This window comes from Cervus elaphus, chromosome 24, assembly GCF_910594005.1.
Source record: "Cervus elaphus chromosome 24, mCerEla1.1, whole genome shotgun sequence".
Lineage (NCBI taxonomy): Eukaryota > Metazoa > Chordata > Mammalia > Artiodactyla > Cervidae > Cervus > Cervus elaphus.
The window spans coordinates 51,556,040-51,578,094 of record NC_057838.1 but is presented as its reverse complement, the minus strand read 5'-3'; the positions used below and the strand labels follow the sequence as shown (position 1 = coordinate 51,578,094).

Below are 22,055 nucleotides of genomic sequence, written 5' to 3'. Positions count from 1 at the left end.
CAGATGGAAGACTGTCAGTGTCAATCGGTCACTGTTCTTACAGTCCAACTGGCTTTTCAACTCAGCAACAACAGAGAATCATTTCAACACTCAGTTCGTATGCTCAATTAAGTCTGAGGATTGAAGTCAAGTGTCCCCAGTTTTCTAAGCATTCTCCACCAAATACTTGCTTTCTACCGGCCACTACCTACTCGTTCAGAGTAACTTCTTTAGGTAGCATTCACCCTTGAGTGTGTCTTTCCGAGTGACCGTTTCACTATTCTTCAGAAAGTCCCAGCTCTTCAATGTTAATACATTAACTGTCTTATCAGCTGTCCCAGAAAGAGATAAAATCTGGATCAAATACAGGACTTGTTGTCAAGGGAGAAAAGATAAGGCGAAGAATTAGTAAAAGATTGGGAAGAAGAGAAACATGACTGAAGTTTATGAAACGTTTAGGAGGCTACTAAACACCTTCCCTTTCCCCTTGCCCCTTCCCCTGATTCTCTGGACCTGCCAGTTTCAGCTGGTTTGTTTTATGTTCCTATTGTGATAGATGTTTAGTTCAAGGCTGTTGACTTTGCTCTTTGGTTACAGGGAAGGGCCTCTGCATTTTCAGGCCTAATCCATTCAGTCATTTGTCTCCTTTCTAGACTTAATTTTTAACAATACATGTATGTGATTTCACATCAAAGGAATTTCATTGCATTTCACAAATTCATAGGCATTCCTCCAGATGCCTATGGTGACTTTTTCTTTCATTTCAGCTACTTCTGCATTTTTGGTATAAACTTGCAATCAGAATAACAATCACAGCTCACATTTTTCTAAATATTGTACATATAATAACTCATGTAATCGTTACAACAACCTTTGAGGGGAGGTATCATTATTGTCTTTCATGGATGAACCAAGACCTAGAGAAATCCATGAACCTACTAATGAAGACATTTAGTTGGCCAGGGATACAGCCAAGATTCCAGTCCAGGCAGCCTAGCTCTAGAACTCATGTGCTTAAACCTCTATGTGACACTGTTCTTCAGAATGAGCATTACAGGGTTTCCCCGGTGGTCCAGTGGTTAAGAATTCTCCTGCCAGTGCAGGGGACATCAGTTTGATCCCTGGTTTGGGAAGATTCCACATGCACAGGGCAACTAAAGCCCATGTGCCACAACTACTGAGCCCATGCTCTAGAGCCCTCAGGCCACAACTACTAAGCCTGCATACCACCAAGTATTGCAGCCTGCGGGCCTAGAACCTGTGCTCAACAAGAGAAACCACCACAATTACAAGCCCGTGTGCCACAACAAAGAGTAACCTCTACTCACTAGAGAAAGCCCTCACGCAGCAACCAAGACCCAGAGGAGTCAAAAATAAATAAATGAATTAAAAGAAGGAGAATTATAACTCCCTGGGTTTCCACTCCAAACTCAAATGTAAAATACTAATTATAAATAGAGTACATGACTTTGCAAAACATGTGTGAAAGTACATAAATTAAGAATAAACTTTGCCTTCTCTCCTTCCTCCCATCCTTCTACTATCACATCGTTATGAATTCATTCCCTGAGAGAGTCAGCATTACAAACCTGACATGTACTTCTGATTTTGAACACAGAAATGATAAAGAATACGCCTGCCAATGCAAGAGACACACGGGTTCAATTCCTGGTTCAGAAAGACCCCCTGGAGGAGGAAATGGCAACCCATTCCAGTATTCTTGCCTGGAAACATCCACGCACAGAGGACCTTGGAGGGCTATAGTCAATGGGGTCGCAAGGAGTCAGACCCAACTGAGCGACTAAGCACGCACACAATATAATACATAGTGTTCTGCCTCACACTTGGCATCTCTTCATGTCAGTTCACAGGGCTCTCTACTCCATGCTTTGTAATGGCTGCAAAGTAATAATTGTGTATAGACACGTAACATCTTACTTAGCAAGTCCCCCTTAATACATACTTTATCCACTTTCAATTTCTCACTACTACCAACAACGCTGCAGTGAATTTCTTTGTATACTTGATCAAGAATATCTTTAGAATATGTTGCTTAAAATGTCAAATAATTTCTAGGTCAAAACATTTCAAGCTATAGTTGATAGTAGCAAACTATCCATCCCAAAGATTACTATATTGATTTTTATTTACAACAGTATCAATGAGTCTGTATCCCCCACATTTTTGTTCACCATGGTTATCATTCCAACCTTTTTAATTTAATTATAAAAATTGGGTTATAATAAGTTTTCTAACGTTCCCTTCTTAATTTCCTAGTACTTACTCATCAAGCCTTAAGAATGAAATAAAGCAATTTACTCAATCTCAAAATAACCTACCTGATTCCCCAAATAACAATTCTAATCTGACCTCATTTACATAGCGACCTCCAACTTTTTCCAGATTGAGTTACAGAAGGATGAATCTCATAGAACCTAGACCAAAATCTAACAATAAAATAAGAAGATATTTTGGTAAGGGAAGTGACTCTCCAAGGTCATTAGAGGCATCCAGAATTGCCTTCCATGTCCCCAGGCATAAGCTAAAATATCCACTGCTTTTTGACAGTATAAATGTAGAATGTGCCCCAGTCTGAATAGAAATGAGCCAATCTTAAGTGCAGAACTAAATTTCTGGGAGCTGTGAAGGTTACCTGGAGGCATGAATTAGGTGGATCTGATTCTCTCTTGAAAGAAGAAGAAAAAAAATTACTTGCCAGGTGTTTAGTACCCCTCAAGCATGGTCACTCAAAGGATCATCTTCTAGCTGCACAAGATAGACAATTGCCATTCATCAGCTCTACTCACTGAAGATACCATGTTTTGCATCCCCAAATGGCACCTCAAAGGACAAACCGATATAACACACAGGCTTATAGAGACATCATCATTTTCTTTATCATCATCTTCATCAAAATTAGCATCCTGTGAACCGGGCACTGTGCTAATTCTCTAATCAACCCCACGAGGTAGATACCATTATTATTCAATTTTACAGATGTGAATACAAAATCACAAGTTAATAAGTGCTATTGCCAGGACTCAAACTACCGCTATACTATGTCAAAAGCCAATCTCTAATCCGTTTCACAGTTATAAAATAAAGAAACATATAGCCAAAGAGCAAAAGAGTCCCAAATATAGAAAAACTGAAAGAGAATCAGTTCAGTTCAGTCACTCAGTCGTGTCCGACTCTTTGCGACCCCATGGACTGCAGCACGCCAGGCTGGCTTCCCTGTCCATCGCCAACTCCCAGAGTTTACTCAAACTCATGTCCATTGAGTCAGTGATGTCATCCAAACATCTCATCCTCTGTCGAAAGAGAATAGTGGCAGTTAGTTTCTTTAGCATAATGAACCAGTATGACTGTAAGCCTCTTGTTTCAAAATGTCTACATGTAGATTAAAGTTCATGGGCACAAATGCCCATAAGAGGCCAGGAAAGTGACATTGCATGAGTAAAGAGGGCCAACTGCATGACAATAGCAGTGGTGAAGAGAGTTGTGCACACACCCCATCTGAAGACAGCAGTGCTGCCAGATCACTGAATTATTTCAAAAGAAGTGAAGAATCCAATTTTTAATGCAAAACACTTCCATTTCTAAATCTAATCTTAACGTCTTAAAAAGATTTTAAGGGTGAGTTTGCAACCTCTGACACCCGCACATAAGCAATAATGTGCAAGGAGTTGCAGCAGCACCATACAACACTTTCCTAGCAACAATCTAGCCTTCATCATTGCTAAGAGACACACTCTGATCCTTCTCAGGAATCTGGTGTAAAGTGGTAATGTGCTAAGAAAAGACAGGCCCTGCCTCTCGTCCAAGAAGCTGAATCATGATTAGTCTAAGCCACTGAAGGTAAATGAATTCTCCTTTGCCAATGACTAGGCTAGGAGAAGATACACATGTGACCCATTTCTATATAAAAAGAACTGAACTAGTTTGCATTCCCACCAACAGTGTAAGAGGGTTCCCTTTTCTCCACACCCTCTCCAGCATTTATTGCTTGTAGACTTTTGGATAGCAGCCATCCTGACTGGCGTATAATGGTACCTCATTGTGGTTTTGATTTGCATTTCTCTGATAATGAGTGATGTTGAGCATCTTTTCATGTGTTTGTTAGCCATCTGTATGTCTTCTTTGGAGAAATGTCTGTTTAGTTCTTTGGCCCATTTTTTGATTGGGTCATTTATTTTTCTGGAATTGAGCTGCAGGAGTTGCTTGTATATTTTTGAGATTAATCCTTTGTCTGTTTCTTCATTTGCTATTATTTTCTCCCAATCTGAGGGCTGTCTTTTCACTAGTACAGCCGCTATGGAAAACAGTGTGGAGATTCCTTAAAAAACTGGAAATAGAACTGCCATATGACCCAGCAATCCCACTTCTGGGCATACACACTGAGGAAACCAGATCTGAAAGAGACACGTGCACCCCAATGTTCATCGCAGCACTGTTTATAATAGCCAGGACATGGAAGCAACCTAGATGCCCATCAGCAGATGAATGGATAAGGAAGCTGTGGTACATATACACCATGGAATATTACTCAGCCATTAAAAAGAATTCATTTGAACCAGTCCTAATGAGATGGATGAAGCTGGAGCCCATTATACAGAGTGAAGTAAGCCAGAAAGATAAAGAACATTACAGCATACTAACACATATATATGGAATTTAGAAAGGTGATAACGATAACCCTATATGCAAAACAGAAAAAGAGACACAGAAATACAGAACAGACTTTTGAACTTTGTGGGAGAATGTGAGGGTGGGATATTTCAAAAGAACAGCATGTATACTATCTATGGTGAAACAGATCACCAGCCCAGGTGGGATGCATGAGACAAGTGCTCCGGCCTGGTGCACTGGGAAGACCCAGAGGAATCGGGTGGAGAGGGAGGTGGGAGGGGGGATCGGGATTGGGAATACATGTAAATCCATGGCTGATTCATATCAATGTATGACAAAACCCACTGGAAAAAAAAAAAAAAAACAAGTCAAAAAAAAAAAAAAAACTATAGTCCACCTAGAGGGATGGGATGGGGGAGGGGGAAGCTTCAGAGGCTTGGGATATATGTAGACATGTCTGATATATGTTGTACAGCCGAACTTAACATTGTAAAGCAATTATACTCCAATAAAAAAAATACTTTAAAAAAAAAAAAAAAAAGAACTGAAAAGGTATCTGCTAAAAGCCTTTAAGGAACAATTTCCTCCTGTGAAAAAATAAGAGAGGCCCACCACAAGAAGGCCCTTCTTTTTTTTTTTTTTTTTTTTTTTTAAGAAGGCCCTTCTTGTCCCTTCCTTTCCTATCCTGTTTTGGATGCTAAAGGGGGACACTGTAGTGTTGAAATCTCTGGCAGCCTTCTTGTGAGCATGAGGCAACAATCCTGAAGATAAAAGAGAGCACACAAAAGATGGTGCAATGGAAGCATGGAAGGGGCTGGGTCCTTGTTGAGCATCTAAAACAAGGCTTCCTGATCAGAAATTATTAAACATCCTTTATTTTAGCATACCATTAGTTGACTTTTCTGTTAGTTGGTACTGAATACATTCTAATGAAGGATGTCTAAATCTCAATTCAGAGTTTTAGCCCTTTGTTTACAACATCCATAATGCAGAAAAATTTCAGCAACATCAAGTTTATGCAGTTAGAGTCTGCAACTAGATGTGAGATAAGGCTCTGCCACTTGAGAACACCCACACTCTGCTTCAAAATTTAAATTATGCTGTTAGCTTTTCAAGATGGATGAAATCCTTTACCACATCAAACAGCAAGAACTTAACTGCTCTCATGGTTGCCAGGCAACTGTATATATGCTGCCTAGAAACAAAATTCATGACCCTTGACTCTCCAAAGGAGGGCCTTTTTCCACAACTAATATGCATGTGCCCAAGTCTGACACTTTACATCCAACAAAGGTCATGGTGTACATCTGGGCTATCTAACAATCGCAAGCTCATTATACTGCCAACTTATATCATTCTTGATCACATCATAAATTGTAGTTTCTGCATGCAAAGCCAAACGACAGAGTGAAGACTGTCCTGGAGCATAATTCTCTGTCCTTTGGCCTGTCTCATTATATAGACTGATTAGGTACCATCCAGGTAAAGGAAAAGAACATGTGAAGGTTCTTATCAGCCTGAAGAATCACTGTCAGGCAAACAGAGTTTGGTAAACATCTTCCAACATTTAAGGAAAGTTTTCACAGTGAGTGATGTGATGAACTTTAATAATGCCTCAAGGGCCTTCTAATGTAGGAGTCATTTTAAAAAAAAAATTCATGCACACTCAGGCTAAGATGTGCTTATCATTCTATTAGTAAGGAAATTTCAAAATGCAAATACAGATGATGTCCTGTGTTACAGATAATGATCCAAGTGTTTTGTTTTTGCAAGCGAATTTTTGCATACTTTACATTCATAGGATCATGTTATGCAAAAATTTTTTTTAATTAATAAAAAAAAAAAGAATATATTTGAATCAATTCTAATGAGGTGGATGAAACTGGAGCCTATTATACAGAGTGAAGTAAGCCATAAAGAAAAACACCAATACAGTATACTAACACATATATATGGAATTTAGAAAGATGGTAACAATAACCCTATATGCAAGACAGCAAAAGAGACACAGATGTATAGAACAGTCTTTTAGACTCTGGGAGAAGGCGAGGGTGGGATGATCTGGGAGAATAGCATTGAAACATGTATATTATCATATATGAAACAGATCTCCAGTCCAGGTTCGATGCATGAGACAGGGTGCTCACGGCTGGTGCACTGGGATGACCCAGAGGGATGGGATGGGGAGAAAGGTGGAAAGGGGGTTCAGGATGGGGAACACATGTAAACCCATGGCTGATTCATATCAATGTATGGCAAAAACCACTACAATATCGTAAAGTACTTAGCCTCCAACTAAAATAAATAAATTAAAAAAAAAAAGAAATCTAGGTTGCAGGAAAAAAAAAAAGGAAATTTCAAAATGCAAATACAGATGATGTCCTGTGTTACAGATAATGATCCAAGTGTTTTGTTTTTGCATGTGAATTTCTGCATACTTTACATTCATAGGATCATGGTATGCAAAAATTAAGAGAAAATTTGAGATCAAGCAGTCCAATCTAAGAGAATGTAAGATGGACATCTTAGGGGTCAACACAGAACCCAAGCTGCCTGACTCCACCTGGTCTAATGCTCTTTCCCAAAAATAAGGTGCTTGTCCCTCATGCAATCAACCCTTAGTCATCATGGTGATGAAGGGCAGGGACAGTTCAATTCCAGCCTGATGACAAACCAAAATCTCCGTCTATCCATTGGTTGCTATGTTGGCCAGAATAAGGTTAAGCTGCATGTGAGCCACCCCTTTATCCACCTCCTGTCCCTACATTAACAGGGGCATAAACTCAGAAGCTTTCAATCTCTCATCTAATTGGTCTCAAGGTCAGCAGTCCCATGCTGGTAAGGAAGTTCTCCAGATTCATTACAGACCCAGATGTCTTCTAACTTACCACTTCTTCATTCCTAGAGAATAGCTTTCTTTAACATGGTCAAAAGCAGCACATGGGCAATTACTTCTACAGCCCAGTCAGCAGCAAAGAAGAAGCTTTGATACTCTTTCTTTGCAGAATCTCCTGGTTTGGGTTCCCCTGAATACAGAGCCTAAGACATGGACCGACCAAGGGCTTAGGTTCAGGTAACTTATTTGAAAGGTGATTCTAGGAAACTGAAAAGAGAGAAGGGGACAAGTAAACTGGAACAGAAGGGAAATAGTAATAAAGCTTGTGTTATCAAGTTGGTTTTACCTATGGGAAACTGAAGTTACAGTGGCTTCCCCAATGGCTCAGTGGTAAAGAATACACCTACCAATGCAGGAAAGGTGGGTTCAATCCCTGGGTCAGGAAGATCCCCTGGAGAAGGAAATGGCAATCCATCCACTTCAGTATTCTTGCCTGGGAAATCCCATGGACAGAGGAGCCTGGTGGGCTATAGTCCAAGGGGTCACAAGAGTCAGACATAACTTAGCAACTAAACAACAATAACTGAAGTTACATCTGTGGGCTTCTGGGGACCACATGAGAAACTGTGTAGAACTCATCTCACAACTGTCCATCTAAATGGCACTGCCTGGGGTAGATATCTATCAACTTCTCCAGGCCTTCCAGAGATCAGACTGACACAGTATTACCCAAGGCCTCAGGTGAAAAAAACAGGCATTCACCATAAATCACATTGGTTGTATAAACAATTTGGTGTGACCCAAGATTACAAAGGTATACAAAGATATACAAACGTGACCCAAGGTATACAAAGATACTCTAATCCAGCAGGATATTTCAAGGGCTCAGAGGTTATCTCCCAGAATCCATTAAAGTTAGTTTTTAATTTGGAATGTGCAGAGCTTTAACACCCCAAGCTAAATGAGTTAACCCTTTACTATTCAACCTGTTCACTGAGAACTCAGTCCAACGATAATACCTACCTACAATGAAAGTAGGGTGTACAATCTTTGTCAGAGGCAGTCACATGTCCACTAACACCTGGGAATTCTATTACCATGTAACATTAGTTGTCAAACTTTAGCATGTCAGAACCACATGGAGAACTTGTTAAAATGGATTAAAACTACACCCCCTACCTCCCCCATTCCCAGTTTCTGATTCAGTAAGTTCAGTAGGTCTGGGATGAGCATTGAGAATTTGCATTTTAATAAGTTCTCAGATGTATTTGCTTTCACTTTCTGACAGAACAAATTATCACAACCTTAGGGCTTAAAACAACACAAGTTCACTATCTTACTGTTCTGTAGGTCAGAAGTCTGACACAGATCTCACCAGGTTAAAATCAAGTTGTGGGCAGGCTTCGTTCCTTTCTGGATCCTCCAGTGTTTCCTTGTTCACTCTGGTTGTTAACAGAATTCAGTTCGAACATTCCTGTCTCCTTATTGGTTGTGAGCTGATGGACATCCTCAATATCAGAGGCCACCCACATTTCTTGGCATGTGGACCTTTCCCTCCATTATCAAGTCAGTAATGAGGATTTGGTTTCTTTTCATGCTTTGAGTCTCTCGTGCCTTTTCGTTATTGTCAAATCTCTCTGACTAAAACCTGGAAAGGTCCTCTGGCTTTAAGAGTTCATGTGATTAGACTGGGCACACCCAGATAATCCAGGATGATCCCCCATCTCACAGTCCATTATCTTAATTATGTATGCAAAGTTTCTTTTGCTACGTTAGATAACATATTCAAGGAATCTGAAAAGTAGGGTGTAGACATCACTGGGGAGGTGATAACTCTGCCTTTTATACCAGTCCATTCAGCTACTGCTAACTCTGGGACCACACTTTGAGAACTACCACTAAAGGAAAGGGGAGAACTACCAATCTCTTCCACAGCATGGCTTATTTTACTTGGTTTGAAGGCATGGATAAAAGCTTGTGACAAATGGACTGACTGCAGTTTTATCTCTTCTCTGAGCCTCGAGCCTATTCAAAAAGTAATGAGCAAGAGGGCACAAATGGGAACAAAGAAACAAGGAACCAAAAACACTCACAGTCTAGATAATCAGCTCTTACATAATCTAGCCATCTCTCAAAACCCAGTAAAATTCTTAATTATGAGAAAAAGAGAAAGAGTATAAACAAGCTGATCCTAGATCAAAAACAGTAGTGCATTCCACTAAATTTTAACAGGCTTCTTTACAAATGATCCTTGAAGTGCCAGTGTATTCTGTAATTGTCCAGGAAGGAACACAGAGTTTCTCAAAACCTAGATGTCCATTGGCAGATGAATGGATAAGGAAGCAGTGGTACATATAAAGAATGGAATATTATTCAGCTATAAAAGGAACACATTTGAGTCAGTTCTAATGAGGTGGATGAATTTAGAGCCTATTATACAGAGCAAAGTAAGTCAGAAACAGAAAGACAAATATTGTATGTTAACCCATATACATGGAATCTAGAAAGTTAGTAGCAATGATCCTACATGCAGCACAGACATAAAGAACAGAATTTTGGACATAGTCGGAGAAGAAGAGGGTGGGATGATTTGAGAGAATAGCATTGTAACACATATATATTGCCATATATATAAAATAGATAGCCAGGGGGAGTTTAATGTATGACACAGGGAACCAAAGCCAGTGCTCTGTGACAACCTAGAGGGATGGGGTGGGGAGGGAGGTGGGAAGAGGGTTCAGGAAGGAAGGGATGCATGCAAGCCTATGGCCAATTCATGTTGATGTATGGCAGAGGCCACCAAAATACTGTAAAGTAATCTTCCAATTAAAATAAATTAATTTTAAAAAACTATCTGGCATGGACCATTCTCTTCATGGCACATATCATGGAATTGTGCTAGGTTCTGTGTATTTTAATCACCACCTAACCAAATTAAGGGAGTGATTTTGAGGATTAATGGAAAAGGCCAAAGTAGAATAGAGTATAAAACGACTCCACAATCATACTATCATTCTTTTCTAGCAGTCCAGATGACTTTAATCTCACTGTATCCCCAGAATTCAGCAAAATGTCCTACGCATGGCAGATGTTCAGTAAATGATATAGTAAATGCTGAAGAGTGACTTCCCTGGTGACTCAGTGGTAAAGAATCCGCCTGCTAATGCAGGGGATTCTAGGTTTGATCCCTGCATCAGGAAGATCCCCCGGAGAAGGAAATGGCAGCCCACTCCAGTATTCTTGCCTGGGAAATCCCATGGAAAGAGGGGCCTGGTGAGCTACAGTCCATGGGGTTGCAAAAGAATTGAACAAAATTTATTTTTAGTGACTAGACAACAACAACAATCAATGTTGAATATGGATGAACAAAGTCCTCTTCAAAATGCAGATGCTGGAAGAACAAAACTTCAGTCAAACCCAAGTGCACATACACTACTATAGACAGATTATCAGATCAGACAAGTAAGACAAGATACCAACATTTTTATTGACATGGTACCTGCACACAGACCATAACCAATAAATATTTGATGTGTCAATGAATGAATAGATGAATGAATGAATGAAATTTGGCATAAAATGTTAGGCTTAAGGATGTTGAAGAATTGGTAATTGGGTAAAGGTTAGAGGATGCAGCCCAGAGCAGGAAGTTAAGTCCAGAGAAGAAGTATATATTTAACACACTGTTTCTCCTCCTGCAGATTTGTATAGGTCACTGAAAACATTTGGCATGCCAGTGAAAATCACTCAAAAGATCCTTGCTGAAATGAAAAACTTCTTTGGAAATCTGCAAATCTCAGCTGTCTCTAATTCAACTCCACCTTCCTAACCTATTATAAGCCAGTGCAATCTCTCCAGCTCTATCCAGAATGATGAGAGAAGAAATTGAGCACATGAGCCTCCTGTATCTCCTGCTCCTTCTCTTTGCGGCCAACAAGGTGCTGCATGGCAACTGCTGATTGCCTTTTTCCAGGGCACCTTTGAGAGCATCTCCCTTGGACCGCCCAGGGTAGATAACACCAACTTTCTGATCATGGTATAAGTCTCACAGATACATGCATCCCTAACAAGTACGCAGTCCTCAGATGATCTACCCTGTCATCCAGTGCTCTGTCATTTAATTAATTCATAGTGCTGTTTATCTTGGCTGCAAGAGAATGAATTATTTGTATATTCAGAGAGTCTCCTACCACTTTTGCTCCTCTCCATTATCATAAAAGTTAAAATTATTTATTTATGAACCAAATAATTTATCTGAACATTTTAACAATGCACTAGCACTTACAGAGGTTTTTATTTCAATTTTGTTAGAGATACAGTGTCAAATATCACTTCAGTACAAGTTGTTCTGGTTTCTCTCAATACCTAATAATATATGGGGTTCCATTTTGGCCTTGTATAATTAACACAAAAGCATAATGGACTCTCAGCAATCCTGGAGAAAATGGCAAATGGGTATCAGCAATAATTTATCTGTGGAATGCAAGGCTTTGATCAGGAAGTCCAAAACTACTCCAAAAGAAAAGGGAAAGAAAAGAAAAATACTCCTTAGAGACAAGAGCCATCAAGAAAGAGGCAAACAGTCTCACAGACTGTTGCTGGGAATATAGAATGTGCAACATTTCTGGACTGCAACCTGACAGTATGCATCAAATGTTCACAGCTCTATAAAATGCTCATTTCTTTGATCCATTATTTCAAACACTGTATCCCAAAGAAATAATAAAAGCTGTGCCCAATGATATAACATGTATGGATGCTCATTTACAGTGTTATTTCCCATGTAAAGAAACAGAGAAACATACAGGTCCACAAATAAGGGGCTTGTTTAACACATTTTATCTATAAAATGGATAGCTATACCTTTATTAAAAAAGATGTCCCCAAAGAATTGTACTTTATAGGGAAATGCACAAAAACATGCATGCTATAAACTTATGTGGAACAGTAAAATGTAAGACAGCCTATGCAGTCTATATCCAATATGTCAATCATATATACTTGCACATATTTTTATGTTTTTATACATTATTCTACATAGAAAGCAATCAGTAAATATCTTTGAATGTATACATGGTGTGGTGTATAGAAATACAAAAATGAAATACTCCAAAACGTTAATAGCAGTATTGGCTAAATAGTAGAATTCTGGGCGATGCTTATTTTCTTCCTTGTATCATACTCCTATATTTTCCAAATTGCCTTAATGCACATATTATTTCTATATACCAAAAATATTATATAATTACTATGTGTGTGTGCTCAGTTGCTCAGTTGCGTCCAACTCTTGGCGATCCCATGGACTGTAGCCCACCAAACTCCTCTGTCCCTGGAATTTTCCAGGCAAGAATACTGGCGTGGGTTGCCATTTACTTCTGGTATATAGTTGTTGGGAGAAGTAAAAGAGAAGTCTTGAGTGCCTATTCAACAGTGACTTATCCCTCTCCTTCCTTTCTTACAGAACCTGACTCTGGTTTTGGTCAGTTCTTGACAGCCCATACCCCGTACCGAAGGACATAAGACTGGGCCCTATCCAGCCCTAGGTTTGAAGCTTCAATAAACCAGGACAATCACTCTCCATGAATGGTAACTTCATTCTTCTTGAGATTGTTTTATAGTATAGTTTTTAAAAGCTGGCCAATCAACTAGGAAGGAGAACTGTTAAGGAGCTTCTCTGAAAGTTTTCCTCACTCTTAAGAAAATAAAGGACACATGAACAGAAGAGTCTTCCTCTCCATTGCTGGCCTTCAGACAGACTCTTTGAATATGTCTGGAAACACCCTAGCTAACTGGGGCCAAAAAGGGACCCAAGAGAGCAACATTTGGCATTGGAAAATATCTCTTTGGCATGTGGATTATCTGAAAGCAATCAAGGCCCAAAAGACTCAAGAAGAAACTATGACCTTCTTCCTAAATAATTTAGATTGAGTGCTAGTTCAGACTAGGGCTATCACTAGAGCTATGCAAAGAACATGGGCCAGGTATGGCAAGGGCAGGGACTAGACAGCAGAGTCCGCTTTGAGTTCCATTGTCTCTGCCTGGCCCAGCAAACATTTGTTTGCCAAACATTACTTTTTCTCTCTCTGTCAATTGCTTTCCTCCCCTTGTGAATTTACAAACCACTACTCCCAACACCCTCTTTTGTCTTTAGCTGAAGATGCTATTTAAGGTGAAGGGTTTGGCCATTTGGGCAAGCTACTCAGTTTTCCTGGGTCTCCCCCATGTACAGATGTTATTAAACTTTTGTTTGGTCTCCTCCTATTAATCTGTCTCATACCCATTTAATTCTTAGGTTAGTCAGAAGAACCTAGAGGGAAGAGGAAAACATCTTCTTCCCCAACAGGGTTAAGACTGTAAAGAAAAATACCTGAGAGTGCAGAAATAAAAGAAAGTTCTCTTGTTCTCAATAATTTTACTGCTGAATTCTAGAAAAAGACTTTTCTAGATTTTCCATCTGTATTGTAACATTTTTCTTAAGTCAGTTAAACTGTGATTTCTGTTACTTCCATCTGAAAGAATCCTAAGTGATACTGAAAGCAAAACTGCCAAGCCCAAGACAGAGAGCTGTGTAGAACACATATAAGTCTTCCCTTTCTCCTATTCTTCAAGTAGACATACAAGATGCACAACAAATACTTGTTCATAATTTTTACATGCAGTTGATAGGGAAGGTGACAAGAAAGAAAAGGGTAAATAGACCTTTCCCTGTCTCTCAATAATTTGGCCATCTGATGCAAAAAGCCGACTCACTGGAAAAGACCCTGATGCTAGGAAAGATTGATGGCAGGAGGAAAAGGGGGCGATAGAGGATGAGATGGTTAGAGAGCATTACCGACTCAATGGACATGAATTTGAGCAAACTCCAGGAGATAGTGAAGGAAAAGAAATTCAGGCATGCTGCAGTCCATGAGGTCACAGAGAGTCAGACACGCACGACATAGTGACTAAACAACCACTGCCTCTCAAAACATGCACACAGGACTCAATTCCTCTAATTGTAATATAAAGGTCCTAATAAATGATAAAATTTTCCAAGGAAAGATTTGTTCTGTAACAGATTTTACCCTACTAAAAAGGAATTCTAGGTCTTCTCAAGAAGAACTCCTCTAATCCCTGCCTTCCGTAGGTCTTGAACAACTGTCCAGAGGCCATGATTTTGTAAAAGCTTCCCTAGATAGATGGGGATGGATGGAGTAAGTGCTACTAGATTTAAAAAAAAAAAAAAAAAAAAGCACTTGCTCCTTGAATATGCATGATCTACCTTAACTGTGAGTCTTAATCAAGTAATGAAGACTGACAGGCTCCTTGGTCTATGGGACTCTATGATAATAAAACATACACTTCTCTAAAAATGACACAGTTAATAGTAAAGTGACTGGACATTATTTAGTTCTACATCCCAAACTGAACAACCTTCTTTTGCCATATTCTTTTGCATCTGATCCTCATGAGGAAGAATAAACCAGCCTGAGATATGTTTAGGTATTTTCTCTTTTAGCGAAAAAAGAAAATATTAATCTTTCTAAGTCTGGAACATTACCTGTAATTTGGGTCTAATATCGAAAAAGTACATACAACTCCAAACTCAGCAGCACCAAACCAGCAATGCAAAGCATTCATGAGTATTCAAGCCTTTGGAGGTCAGTGTGTGTGTTTCCTTTTTAGGAGTATTGCTCCCCAGCCCAGAATCTGGCATTCAATAAGAGGGACTAACAGTGTCCTGCTGGCCTTGTTCTCATGTGTCATCTTGCTGCATTTCCAGTTAATGGCATGACTGTAATGACTAGCAATTTAAATAATGGAGGCTGAAGCAGAGGCAGCTCTGAGGACACAATGCAGAGATTGCCACAGTTTGTCAACATCACTGGCACCCAGCTCTTCATTACCTCCTTGAATAGGGTCAAAGTAGTTAAAGCGATGCTGTAAATACTGACTAAAACAAAGCAGCTGTTTATTCTTGATTTGGCATTGGGTATTTATAACAAACAAGTTGCGTTTCCCAGGCATGGGTTATTAGACACGAGAATGTAATTGATATTAACCAACTTTCAGGCTCCAGTAACTTTTTCTCACTGCTTGTCAGTTTAATTTTTTTTTAAGCATAAGTAGTGCATGCCAAATGGAAAACAGGAGGAAGAACAAGCAAAATCCCTTAAGCCTTCAAAACTAAGTGAAAAATAACTAGCCTGTTTATCCCAAAGACTCCTTTAGACATTTGCTATAAACATAGGAGAGCATGCCACAGAGTCTTCTCTTTTTGAAAGGGTATTCCAGTGATTTTTGAAAACGAGACAGCTCTAACTGTAATCGTGTTTTTGTTCAGAACTGAAACTGCATGATAAAGAGTCTGACATCACTAACTGTGCATCTCCCATATTACAGCAGAGGTGAATATTGGTGATGCACAGGCCAAATACATTCCATTGTTCTGCTTCATTTAAATCATACAGTAATGGCTGACAGTGTAGTAAAGTTTTAAAAATTCAACATTTGTAAAATCTAGAGATTTCACTCAAAAAAAGGATGGAAGCTCTGACCCCACAGGAGCCAAACTCCCCATGACAACAAACCTCTGGGGCTGTGTTGGGGCTGCTCCGGCAGAGTGGGGAATGCACTCTGCAGTCTGTCTTACTGGCATCATCCACTACAGCCTCCCTGTCACTTAGGCCAAATGTCAATTGCCTCCCTTCTTCTTATTCGTAGTGCTATTTTTCTTACAGTAAACATCGAAGAAAATATTTCATGCCAGTGTATCTTGATCACAGGTGCGAAAGCAAAAGATGAGCTAAGAGGACTGTTTCAAGAAAAATGAAGAGATTACAGTTCTTTAGAGAAGTACAAAACTTCTTCCCTAACCTCCTTTGTTCAGTAACAGAATCTCCCCTGCTGGCCTCTAAAGAGCATTTGAATGGGTGACCCCCTTATGAAAAGTGTCAAGCTTAAAGTCCTGCAGAAGGAATGCCAGACACATAGAGAAGCCAGGCTAAGTTCCCTCTCAGACAAAAGCTGTCAATCCGAGAAGGGAAAAGCAAGTGCTCCACTTTTAAGAAAAACTGAGCAAATAGCAAGCATGGTACAGAGGACTAGGAAGGATAAAGGAGGGCCCAATGTTCTACCAAAACTGTCTTAGCCTCTGACCAAGGTCCTTTCACAGTAAGCAAGGCACAGCAGGAAGCTGCCTTCACTCCGAAATCCTCTAAAAGTCCGTTTCTGGTCTAGAGCTATAATCCTCGCCCGAGTGGTTTTATAATCTCTCTTTCCTCCTGCAAACAGAGGGGTAGGGCTGTAAAGGATTTTCGCTTTTAATAAAATAAATAAATAAACACACATGCACACACATACTCAGAAAATAATATTTGATGGCATCCCACACCCATACAGGTTTTCATAGAGAAAAATTTTCTGGTAACCAAAAGAACTTAAAGTGTTAGGACCCCACAAATCTGAAATGATGTAAGGTTAGGAAGACCACTGCATAGAAACAAACTAAAAATGATAAACTCTTCCGAGTGTCAGAAGAAGTGAGTAGAACAAACACAGTCTTTTTCACCAAACTCTATAGAGAAAAACCCAAGGAAACCTGTTAACATAACTGAGAAAGTTAAAGAGCAGAGTAAGGAACAACAGTATATTAATTTCCTACTATGTACCAAGCACTATATAAACATTTTAACATGTTTTGATAATAAATAATATTTTTTTTGTTGCTCATACGTTCATTAAATAAGTATTTGTTCACTGCCTTCTATGTGTCAATCATCTTTAGGGATCTATAAAATTAAAGACATGGTTTTCCTGTTGTTAAGTTTGAATCTAACAGGGAGATAGACTCAGATGAAAATACTCATTATAAATATGATAGGAACGACACAAGGAGTTAATAATGGCTGTCTTTCAGTATGTACTCACTATATGATAGGAATTGTACTAATAATGTGCATTACTTTTCATGTAATATCATGTCCTATAATCGAGACACTAATATCATCTTTATTTTATAGAGAAGAAAAGTGAGCCATGGAGAAACTAAGTAACTTACCTAAGGTTATACAGCTAACAAGCGGAAAATAAGAGATTTAAACACTGCCTGTTTTCTACAACATATCAACATCATTGATGTTGTATCTGTTACATCAGCCCAACACCAGCAACAGCAGATATGCCAAGGACAACAGAAGCACAATGGAAGGCTCTTACATGCTTCTTAATTGGCAAAGCATGTTCCTATCTAGAAAGCAAGTTTCCAGAATTTATCAGCCTCAAGAGGCAGAAAATAAAATTGGCTTTTAAAAATGACTTAGTTCAAGGTGTGAATGTCAGAGATGCAAATGGCTGGTAAAGGAACTTGGGATGGACCAATAGGACCTTGTGTATATTGTCTCTAATCCCCACAGTACCATGTGAAAGAAGCCTATAGAAAAGAACACAGGGCTCAGAGAAGTCAAGCGATTTACTCAAAGGTCATAAATAGTAGAGATATGTCTTGAATTTGCAACAATGTAACTCCAAAATCAATACTTTCTCCCTTATACAAAGTGTAAAGTATCAGGCCAAGTCTCTGCAAATATTCACCATGACTTTTTTTATTCTTTATTCATTTAAAATCAATTCATTCTGCACATACAAGGAACATAGGAACACTATTTGATAAGTAAATCAAGGAGACATATTTGTAGATATTTATAGACACTTATAGGCAGGACAGAGAAGGCTAAATGTGTTTATTATTTAAATAAATGCTATGAATGCAGGCACTTTGCTTTGTTGTTCACTGTCGCACATGCAGTCTAAAACTAACAAACATCTGTTGAATAGAAGAATAAATGAAGACAGTACAAACTTAAGGGAGGATTAACTCTGCCTAGAGTAAAGAAGAGAAAGCCTCCCAGAGAGATGACACTGAATTGAGCCCAGAAGAATGATGAGGTATGGACAGATGAGAAATGGGATGACAGGAGCTGAAGGCGGATGTCTCAGGGTGAACACAGGTTCAGGAGCATGGATGTTGTGGAACCTTTGGGTAATGAAGTTCAGACATGCCTAGAGCATAGCACAGATGAGGAGCAAGAGTAAGAACTAAGGTCAGGAAGGGTCATAAGGCACCACTCTGCACAGAGCCTTTAAGCCCACGCTAAGAAACACAGGCAGGATCTCTCTGGTGGTCCAATGGTTAAGAATCTGCCTGCCAATGCAGGTACACGGGTTCAATCCCTGGTCCCCTGGTCCAGGAAGGCCCCTCCTGCCACAGGGCAACTATACCTGCGTGCCGCAACTCCTTAGCCCACATGCCTAGAGCCCGTGGCTCTGCAGCAAGAGAAGCCTGCCCATAGCAACTGGAGAGCTGCCCCAGCTCGCTGCAACTAGAGAAACTCTAAGCACAGCAACAAAAACCCAGCACAGCCCAAAATAAATACATAAAAAGAAACATGATAAAAATATTTTTAAAAAAAGAAAAGAAACACAGGCGGCTACCTGAGGTGGAAAGAAGTAATATGTCAACTTTGGATACTAGAAGGAAGATATCGCCCCTGTTTAAATCATTCAATGGTGCCCCACTGTCCTTAAACTAATCCTAACTGCTTAACCCACTTTGCAAGACCTTGTAAATCTCTCTAGTCTCATCACTTTGAGGAACTGTCATTGCTACAACTCTAGAGTGAACCTTAATCGTTCTCCTCCTGGCCTTTGCATGGGTTGGTCCTTCAACCTGGAAGACTGCCCATCAGTCCTCCGCCTCTCCAGTTGGCTGAGTCCCACTACTTAACTCAGAAATCTCAACTCAGAAGATACTGGCCTCTGGGAGTCCTTCCTCAATGCCCCTACATCTGGACACCTTATATGCTACACTTTGTCCATCTCACAATGTATTGTGAGTGTTCTTACCTCTCCCCTCTATCACTGCCCACTATGAGGGCAGGAACAATCTTTGTTAGATTCCAAGCACCTTGCAAACAGCTCAGCACGTGACAGGTACTCAATAAATATCTTGGAAGTAACTGTTAGGCTGGTGAATTGAGTAATTGATGGACTGATTGATTACTGTTGGGAATATTGAGTCCAAGAGAGCCCTAGGAGTTGCTGCTGTAATCCAGGGGAAAACTCCTCCTTATAGAGACGAAGCATTTATTAAAGGAGGCACTTTGCTAAGTGGGGAGAGTGGAGTCACTGGTTGGTCAAGGGAGACAGCAAATCAGAGAAAAGCAGGACCTGCAGGCAGTTGCTGGGGAGACCACAATTCCACAGGATGACGAGCCATTAGCATGCAACGCTGGGTAATCTGATTTTCATGACAGACAGATTTATTATGACTTCTAAATATATAAATCCCAGGTTATGCTTTACAGCTAACCTAACAACTTGATATATGTGTCTGACATACCATCTTAAAAATCAGATTCCAGCTTCTAATTAATTTTTATTCACCCATCGCTATAACTCGAGAGGCAGAAAATCTCAGTGGGATAAACAATAGACAAGGTATTAGTTGTTCGCATTTTGTGGTGCATTTTCCATCCAACACTGAGTTTCCTTTTACTTTGCTACACTCTTCTCCCTCAGAGGAATGAGTGGAGAACCTGGCACACGAACTGATAGTCATTATTTCTATTAAGTTATCAACCCCACCTCCATTCCTACTCCTCACCCTCCACTCCCATCCCCTCCCACACACACACAAATTAGAATGACATAATTCTACTCAGTCTGAAGATCTATCATTGCTTAGGTGATAACACACATCTCACTTTCTCCAATAATATTTTTATTATTTAACTGTTGAAGCCAAGTTGCAAACTCCATGAAGAGCTGACTTCAAACCAATAACAATGTTCCTAAAAGCTGAAAGTCTTCTCTTGTGGCTCAGATGGTAAAGAATCTGCCTGCAATGCAGGAGACCCAGGTTTGATCCCTGAATTGGGAAGATCCGCTGGAGAAGGGCATGGCAATATCCACTCCAGTATTCTTGCCTAGAGCATTGCACAGACAGAGGAGCCTGGAGGGCTACAGTCCGTGGGCTCACAGAGTCAGACACAGCTGAACTTTCACTTTTCTTTCAAAAGCTGAACATGCTGTCAACAGCTTTTTATATAATCCCAACAGCATTCATAATTCACTCACACCCAGATACTCTGGTACAACAGGAGTCAGAAAGAGTTTTATAATCTGCTGATTTCTTTAAAATGCATTTTGTAAGGTAATACTAATATATGCATATCGTTTTTAAACATTTTCTTCCATCTCCTTTCGCCAAATATGAAAGCTAACATAGGCACAACAAACCAGGTGAGATTTTTTTTTTAAAAAGCTGGTCACCTTCAATTTTTTAAATTGCTTAATAATTGAGTTCTCACTACGCATCAGGCACTGTTCTCAATATCAAATGCATTAAATCCTCCCCCAAATTCTATATGGCATCATAATTCTCCCCTTGTGACCTATGAGGAAACTAAGGCACACAGGTTTAAAAAGCTGCTTGCAGTCACAAAAACTGGTGAGCTGAGATTTAAATTGAGGCTGATAGCTGAGGCTTTCCCACCTTGATCTTAACCAACATACTGCCTCAGGGACTGAAGAGAGAGCTTACTAAATAAATAATAGTATAAACAGCCGGGTGTGTTTGCCAAAGCCATAAATCCAAACTACACAATCAACCTCACATTGAGAACACCACTGTGTTTCTGGCTTTTTGTAAACAACTTTAAGTAAATTTAGACACCAGCCTGTTTACCTGCCACAGGATGGCATATGGACTAGCAAAAGAAAGACATTCAGCAAAGAACTTTGCCTGATACATCATGAATCACAAAGGCTGCCAATTTGAGTTTCACAATAAACAATGAAAACAGGAACATGCAAAAGCATCTAAGACCTCCTCGCTCTGTTACAGTGTATGGTTCTAAACCTCCTGTGCCTGTCTGGTTTATCTGATGGTATGAAAGATGTATTATTAAAGACACATACACACACTCACAAACCCCAGACTATCAGAATTATTTTGTACTCAATTTGTCTTCAGCTGAGCCCTGAAAATATTTTTAAGAATGGAATCACATAATTGCAAATAGAGATTCATTCACTTCCCCTTCAGAATATGTAATAGTATATTTACATTAACAAAACTGCATAGTCACCTTGCAAAATCAAATTTAAATATTCAAAGTATTTTTAATTCTACCCCCCCCCAAAAGCTTACATTTGAGGATGGAACATGTTCTGTATACCAGTAAGTAATCACGTGAAATAAATAAAATTTTAAATTAAAATTATCACCAAAACCTTTAAGTATTTCTCTTTTTTTCTGAAATAAATTTACACCAGAATTAAACTCAGACGTACATTTGTGAGACTATGTGGAGCATTCATGTTACAACTAACCTATATGGCTGATTTGTAATTTTTAGAGCCTTTTAATAAAACTGTATTTTGACTCAACACTATTTAGTTAGGGCTTTATAAAACATTTAATTATAAAATGAGGTCTACAATGTTCAAATGAAACAATACACAATATAATCAAATCCCTGGCATAAAGCCATTCAATGTGTCATTCCGAGGTTAGTTTTCTGGGCCCACTCCAGTTTAAAATAGCTTCTCCAGTAACACCACACTGCCC

At 39.4% G+C, this 22,055-nt stretch overlaps 1 protein-coding gene across 11 annotated transcripts in view; it reads right to left on the bottom strand.

The window, feature by feature from the left end:
• The window catches only part of FHIT (fragile histidine triad diadenosine triphosphatase), a 1,484,422-nt gene that overhangs the window by 1,301,646 nt on the left and 160,721 nt on the right, over positions 1-22,055 (bottom strand). The window lies entirely within an intron of this gene.